Source organism: Eufriesea mexicana, unplaced genomic scaffold, assembly GCF_001483705.2.
Source record: "Eufriesea mexicana isolate 0111107269 unplaced genomic scaffold, ASM148370v2 scaffold10051, whole genome shotgun sequence".
Taxonomy (NCBI): domain Eukaryota; kingdom Metazoa; phylum Arthropoda; class Insecta; order Hymenoptera; family Apidae; genus Eufriesea; species Eufriesea mexicana.
The window spans coordinates 159,240-167,674 of NW_016917902.1; the positions used below are offsets into that span (position 1 = coordinate 159,240).

Genomic DNA, 8,435 nt, shown 5'->3' on the forward strand with positions numbered 1-8,435 from the left:
ATATAACTGTATAAGACATATATAATATGTATAATATATATAACTGTAACAGTATTAATATAATTTTATTCTATATTATTTTGTTATATGTACAAAATAATATCAAATAATCTATATCTATGTATGTAAAATAGATATACTAGATACGTGGATAATATATATTATGTATATATAGAATAATATTAGAGATATTTTTGAATTATTGATGGGAGTGAAAAATGGAATGGAACTCGAAATTAATTGAAGATTAATTAATAAGGAAATTTATTCGTGTAATATCTCTGTACTTGGAATATACTATTGATCATAGTTGCAGAGTAGTCTGAGTGGCCTAAAAATACCAAACTAGTGGAGTATTAGTAATGATTAAAGTGTATTATGGTATTAGGTTAGCATTAAGTGTGTGCTTAATTCCGGCGTGCGTTTTATCTCCCTGAATTATCCAGAAATACGATCCCCGATAGCTTTGAGCACCGTATTAGCATCTGTTCAATTATTTCGAGACATTACGAGTCACGTTATCAAACACTCACGACTTCGTTAGCGAAAAATTTTTATCACGTTCGACAACGACCTTTTCCCTAATGATCCCTGATCACGAACGCTCCTCGCCACTGTGAATCATCATATTTGCTATTCCGAATGACTCGGACTACTCTGTTTGTCTGTTGGAATTTCAAACATCGTATCTTCTATTCCGTATCTGCTCCTCGTTATCATAATAGCAAATAGTAAACTTTCGACATTATTTATATCTGCGAATACCTAACATCTAGATTCGAAAATTTTAACTCACGCATTCGGAGGTTAGAAAAATTCGAGTTTGAAAATTTTATTGGCAGAATTCGAAAATTTAACGATTTCAACTTCAGAATTTTATGATCGGAGAATATAAATATAACAAAAAAATTGAAAGTGTAATTTATAATTTGGGAAGTAGAGAACAAGAAAGTTAGAATTTTTGAAATTTTGATAAAAGAATTCGAAAATTGGAAAGGTCAAATTTGAATATTTTGCGATTGGAAAATTAAAAAATTGAAAAAGCTGAGTAAATTGCAACTGACGATTTGAAGAATTCAAATTTGGAAATTTTTATTGGAGAATTGAACAAATTTTAGCGAAACAATTGGAAAATGGAAAGATTCGAATTTAAAGATTAAAAGACGGTTTCAAGTGAAATATTTTTCAAATCGAATCGAGGAAATTTAAAAATATAAATGATGCGTTAAGATTAATGATGCGTTAAGCCGCAACGACAACGAGAAACAGATAGGGAATGGAAATTAAAAATTCCAAACGGCGCCACATTCCGCTAGAGCAGGGGAGAGATTCGTGGAAAAAACGGCTAGTTACGTTCGTCTAATTTATAGCGCAGAAATCTCGAGCACAAGGATGCCCGGGTTGTTTCGTGGAAAATAATTCCCGCGACGTCGTCTTTGACCCATTTGCCGGACGAGGAGGGGGTGACCGAGGGGGATTTTTACGACGGGAAGGATTTAAAGGCGAGGAAATATGAAAAATAGAAGGTTTCTTTCGTTGCACGGCGATAACTGTCACTGACACGCGCAAACTTACGAACAGAAAAGTTTCGGATAAGAGCAAGGGACTCTCCTCTCTGTCGCCGATATGTACGCCTCCCCCCACCCTCTGTACAAAAGTGGCTTACAGCCAAAGCGAGAACGATATTTCATTCCGATGGAATCTCGAAACTTTCGAACCATTTGCCTTGGAAGCTCGAGACAGCTATACAGCGCTCCCTACATTAAACAGACAATGTTTCGATTGCCTCATAAACGACCCGACTGCTTCGCGATATATCCAAATTACCGAAAAGCATTTTACAATTTAAGTTAACGAAGCGAGCAGACCCGGCAAGAGGAACGGGTCCGAAATACCGAGGTCGAGTTAAGATTCCGTGCCAAAGTATGCTATAATCGTTGAAAATTCCCTAGGAGTTCGCACTACCTATTTCGTAGAATTATCTCGAACGAATACAGACGAAAGAATAAGATAACGGATATAAACAAAAGCGTACCTTGATTTCGAACTGGCCGATCGTGACGCCCTCTAGCCGGTCGAAAAATCTCCAGGAAATAAGTCCGTTCGTATTGACCGATCTCACTCACGCTACGCTTCCGTGCGCTACCAAAAACGTTCCTCATAGAACGGCTTAACTGGCCGACCCTGGCTCCAACGTACGTACACATACACAGCTCGCGGAAAAAACGTTCGCAGGGAAACACACCAGCGAGCTACTAGTCGAACGTTAAAATAACCGCGACGTCGTCCGTTAACAAGGAAGATAACGGTATATCCGTCGACGAGTATCAGCCGCGGAAGAGAGGAAAAAGCATCGCGACGACGACTACTAACGATGCATATTGACCAGCGGCAAAGTTTCGCCTCGAAAAAGTTAATCGACGGGCCGCTGCTTTATTTTTGGCCGCCGCGCACGCTTGACCAGTTTCACACACGTGTCTAGTTATTTTTAATCCACTATGATGCGTACCAGCCACACGGAATAGACAGAGACGGGATAGCGTCTGCGGCGCGCCGAGAACTACATAATACCACGCTTCCTGGTAAAATTTTCGTATATATCACAGGTCGATAAATTCCTGGCACGTGGCAGTCTCGATGTCTCGATCCAGTCTCGACCGATTAGCGTGTCGCACGAGCAACCAGACGCGCCGCCATGAAAACATTTTTCATCTCACCGTGCAGCGCGATTATAACCTACGGAGGAACGTTATGGAAGTGATCGGCGACGGTTACAGCATTGTGTCGCGCATGCGCGGCGCACGGGGCTCTGCGATTTCGGTTTCAAACACCGGCGCGATTGAATTTTTCTATCGAATCGATAAATTCGCGGAATGTGGTCTAGTCGCCATCGAGTCTCGAGTAATTTGTCGGGACGGCTCCTCTTCGTATCGATTTGTATAATTTAGCAGCGAGACTAACTTTCGAATTAAGAGGAATAACAATTTTACGATAAAAGTACTGAACCCTGAATTTCGTCGAAAATTTTTCCACGTATAGATACACTTATAACGAGCGCAAAATTTGCGATAGAATAACAGAAATTGAATATCCTTAAGATAATGGTACATTTTGGTCTAACCAGGTAGAAAGTTCATCCTTCCACGTATGCATATACGCTTATACAAATATCAAATTTGTAATAGCATAGCACCAGTCGACTCATACGTGTGTTCTTAACGAATTTTAAATATAAAGATAATAGTAAATTCTACTACCGAATTAGTTAGAAAATTCTACTTTTCGACGTGTACGTATATACTTATGCAAATACGGAATACTGTTATTCTGAATTCGTTTAAATAAAATAATATATATTGATATATTAAAAAAATATAGATATATATATAATCGAATTCAGAATAATATTTTCTAATTAATTCGATACTAGAATTTATAGAATAATGGAATAGAATAGTAATTCGGAATAATATATTAATATATTCAATATATATGTATACAAATTCTTTTATAGATGCCTATTTATTTATATATGTATTATATATACGAATATTAATATACACGCCCACGTATGTGTAGGAGAAATATCGGGGGAATGGTGGATTCCGGCATTTCGTGAGTCCTTCGAGACGCGTTCGTCTGAACGTGACTTACCCGTTCTTCTCGATGAGACCAACATGTCCGTCGGAATCGAATGGAACCGTGGTAAGTCGTACAGGACTCGTGGGTAAGAAAGTTGCAACGGAATCGACAGCGAGTTTTCCTCGGGGGGATCGTCTGCCTCGCAATGAAATCACTGGACGAAAGAAGCGAAGCCCAGAAGGCATGGATTACGCGACTTATACTACTCGCGAGGAAGCATTTCACCCTGTAATTCGAGAAAGAACGATTTTCGAAACGATAAAAAACATCTCGGAGAAAAGCTCGCGCGATAGTAACCCCGTGAATCATGAAATCTCTATATAAAGATCTCGCTATATAAAGATCTCGTTTTTATAACCTCTTTCAGAAAAAAAACCCTGTTCCCGAGAAACCTATAAATTCCTTAAAAAAAGAGAAAATAACCGCCGTTCCGCCCCGATGCAGTAAAAATAAAAACATTTCCAGGAAAATTAGAGTAGAATTGCTTTATTCTCGACCGGTACACCCTGTATATCCCTCCCTCCAACCTCCCTCCGATTTCCTATCAAGAATCACATTCGATGCACACAGCTACGTAATTCTTTCCACATATACAGCCTGGTCTCTAATATAGGTCGATAGGTCGATATACTCACGGCTACGGCTTAACCTTTCATCGAAAAAAGCATAGAAAACCAGCGACAGAACATGAACCAGTCCCTAGAACTTGTCCATTTATCCTAAAAATATCCACCCATGCGTATGCTCGCCTCTGAACCATTTCGAACACTTCGAAAAGCACTAACGATAACCTACATACTTATCTGGCTCCTCGACTAACGATTAACCAACAGTGTAGCTAGAGTTACCCAAAAATCATATTTTCGAGCACCGTAAACATCTCGCGCGGTTCCCGAGCCAATTCGCTGACCGTAGCGGCATGCAATCCCCTCGTAAGCGTCCGTAGTAAACACCGTAAAAAAATCCTAAAATGGTGCGCGCGTGTTCCGAAACGGGGTGTGATAAAGCCAGCCAGTAAGCCAACCACCGCACAACCGTTTTCCCCACGTGCGTAATTAGTTTTGACGGGCTATCGATCGCGGCCGGTTTCGTCAGCGCCGTGAGTAAGTGTTAAAGGTTGAGTACACTTCCTTGCAAGTGAGTCTAGGTCAGCCGTATTGGGTCGATACTATGAAAGCAGGACAAAACGAGGACAGAAAGCTGGCGTGCGAGAGAGACTAAGAGATCAGGAGGGAGAAACGGAGAACGAGCCTCCGATGTATTTCAGGACAAAGCGAATCGGGGAGAGTAAAGGCGTGCGCCCGTGACGACGTGGTGGGGGAATCGAGGGTCGCCACTGATAGTGGGAGGTCGAAGAATTTTATGGACAATTTCGATGAGAATGGCTGAGTTAAAGGGATGGAAGACTACTTGGGTCTGACTAATCCCGACCCTTTCCACTGTGTCAGACCGATCGGCTGGTTCATCCGCTGTGAAGCTGTTATCAACCCTGATTCATTGGGTATACCATTAAACCCGTGCACGTTATACGCGACTGATCCAAAAAACGCGTAGGCATACATTAGCGTACAGGGTCTCGATAATTCGTGCTTATATTCCAGCCGAGGTTTGTGTAATTCGAGATCGTGTTCTGAGAAAATAAATATTTCCAACGTAGCGCGGTGAAACGTCGTAACAACGAAAAACGACAAACTATCGGACCGTGTACACGTATGTACGCACACACGGGCAGAATTGCCTCACCGGTTCCGCCAGCGTGTAATTCGAGCCTGCTTCGATTCCGTTTACCTCGAATCAACGAGACTGGCGTGTAACAATGTTTTCTCGTTTTACGTAACCCACAACAGAATTCAATCACCCAACGATGAAACGTATTTCCGTATTTAACCTCCAAATCGACTATCAAACTTTCAGACCACGGAGAGAGTACGTCGAGACAGTTGGAAGTAACGTACGAGTAGGGTAGACGACAGGCGTCCAAGGAGACCGTGCATAAATGCACGGCTACATTAGCCAGTGTAATAGCATGCAAACCATCGCCTCGTCATTCATATACGCCCTGCTCTACTGAAGGCTGGAAGTTCAAGAAGAAGGATAATAAGAAGAGCAAAAAGGCAAACGCAGGCAACAATGCGGGAGAGGAATGCAGCGCGAGCAAAAGCTGCGCGTAATAATGCGCCTGCCCGATCCCGGGACACACGAGGTGTAGGAAAGAGAGACCGTTTACAAGGATAGCGAGTATCGCCGTCTCTGTTCATCGCACGCGGGCTCTGGCAGGCTGGCTGGCACTCCCGAAATAATGTTCAACCGCGATCGGTGCAAAGTGCGGGGGGAGAGAGGAGCGGCGTAGGGGCGGGCGGCAGAAGTGGGGAGTCGTAGCACGAGAGCCACGTACCAGGGGTAGGTAGGTCGAGGAAGAAGGAGAAGAGGAAGCAGAAGGAACGAAGGACGGACCGAGCGAACGGACAGACGGACGGTTACATAATTTTTGTAATGTCATTATCGTGCGGCGATCCGTGCACATGCGATCCGATTCAAACGACTCATGTATCTCACGGTTCCGGGATAAAGTTGATTCGACGTTGAGGTTAGAAAAAGAGGGTAACGCGTTAAGAGAAAATTTAACCGTATATAAGTCACCGAGAGGGTGCGTCAGAGAAAGTCACGGTAGAGCGAACAGAGGTTAGGAATCGTAGAGAGACGTGTAGAAGAATCAGTGTATCTACTGGAAGGAAACGAGAGAAGAGACACGTTTTATACTATCGTAAGTAGAGATATACGGTCCGAGTTGCGTACACGTGTGAGTGTAGCAAAGGCAGACGAGCATGAACCACGGGTGATCGGAGGGGTGAGAGACGTATCAGCCTACGGAGGATGGTATTGGGTGGGCACACATAGATGAAGATGGAGGCGGGGAAGGGGAGCGGCTGTTTGCGGAATGGCGAATCAATCGGTTGAGAGTTCGGGGCAATACTCACCGCGCGCTGATGGTCTGCAAGATGTCTCGGTGTCTCGTCGAGGTGGCAAGAGAGAGAAATTTGATGTCACATACGCCGCTTCATCAGGCCACTGCGCGCCGTTTATACCACTCTGCCTTAGCGCTTGGCGCTTGCTACTAAAAATATACTCACTTGCCGTATATTCCCCCGCTTCACGTCTTGTACCGTGACCGACACATTTATTCGCGCGTTTCGGAGCACTCGTATACTTGCATCCACGAACAAACGGATCGCTCGATTCCCCTGGATCGTGTCACGGACGCCCGCTCGTCGCCGTGTGTTGCTGGCTGCCGCCGCTTGTCGCCGCTGCTGCACGCCGAGGACGACGAGAGACTGCCAAAAGGAACCAAGAAAAAAAAAAAAAGGCGATCCTCAAGTCTCCCTCTTACATGTATACACGCGCGAATCTTTTTAACGGAAAGATGAAAAAAAAAAAAATAGTTCCAAGGAAAAAAAGAGTATGAAAAGATTTCGAGGGAGACGGACAGAGCGAGAAGAAACAGCAGCCTCTCGTAGCTTTCGCACAGCGCGACCCACCGAACACGAGACCCCGCGCGACGCACGAAAATACACGCGCAGCCCCCCGGAGAGCTTTCCTTCCACTCTGATTCGAAGCGCGAGAAAACGCGTATCGAGTTATCCAGCTGACATGCCAGTGAAAATCTCTACCACACAAAACAGGGGAGGGGCGTGGGAGATAGGAGTAGTAGTAAGTGTGTATATACGGGTATATGTATACGTATACCGTGCGGAAAGATAAAGGGGGAATCAAGGGGAAGACAGGGTTTGACAGAAAAGAAGGAAAAAGAAAAGAACGTTCGACGGTTTGAACGGACGAGAACGGGAAAACGTGTAAGAATGTAGCACAGTATCGATGTCTACGAAGAGAAACGCACGGGAAGAAACCGAGGTGAGGACGAAATCGCTACTTCTTACTCTTTCTCCGCGAGGCGCCGCGTCGCGACGCGCCGCGCATGCACTACTATGCCGACGACCGTTGGAAAATCACTTCTCCCTCCGCCACCCCCTCCCCTAGACACCCCTCCTCTTCTCTATACTGTACGTCTCCGCTGTGACACGGAGAATACCTATAACCCCAGGCACACTCCGTTTATCGCATCTCTATGGTGCGGGTGATATATCGGTATCTTTGTAGGAGGGGTATACGCTTAACATTTTTTCGCAACACTGACTATCCTACCTTTCATAATCATAATATACCTTTTTCGAACAACCGCGTACGCGTGGCCGTTAATATTATGGTTTTATCTTTCCCTCCTGCTTCGATGGATACGAGAACCACAAAACAGGAAGAGAGAGAAAGAGACAAACAGATAGACAGAGAGAGAGAGAGAGAGAGAGAGAGAGGGAAGGGAAGAGACAGAGTGTGTGTATGAGAGAGAGAAAGGGAAAGATAGAAAATGAAAAATATAAGGCACGTCTCTTTCTCCTTTTCGTTTGATCTATCACTCGAAATATTTGATATTGGCTCAAATTACAGATATTCGCGAAGGTACTGGTCAATGTTTTTTCGTTTGTGACGTTTTTCATACAGGCTGGCTGGGTCAGACGTATCGCTTGTTATCAGCGGGCAGCAAGCCACACAACGTCCGCGCATGGACGAGTCTCGTTGCATGCGCGCGCACACGAGCGTGTCTTCCGTTTTGCGAGTATGTCACTGGCCTCGTGCGTTCGTCTCGACGAGTCTGTATATCGAGATATATTTCTCTTTTTCTCTCGTCCTCTCCCCGTATGTTATTATGTATTACGTATTCTGTACCAATGTGTGCGTAG

At 44.1% G+C, this 8,435-nt stretch overlaps 1 protein-coding gene across 1 annotated transcript in view; it reads right to left on the reverse strand.

Moving 5' to 3' along the window:
• The window catches only part of PMCA (plasma membrane calcium-transporting ATPase 3), a 65,439-nt gene extending 57,761 nt beyond the window's left edge, over window positions 1-7,678 (reverse strand). The window contains exon 1 of the mRNA XM_017908153.1: window positions 6,621-7,678. The gene's annotated coding sequence lies outside the window, so the exon portion shown is untranslated. The remainder of the gene's footprint in view (window positions 1-6,620) is intronic.
• Window positions 7,679-8,435: the final 757 nt, after the last annotated feature.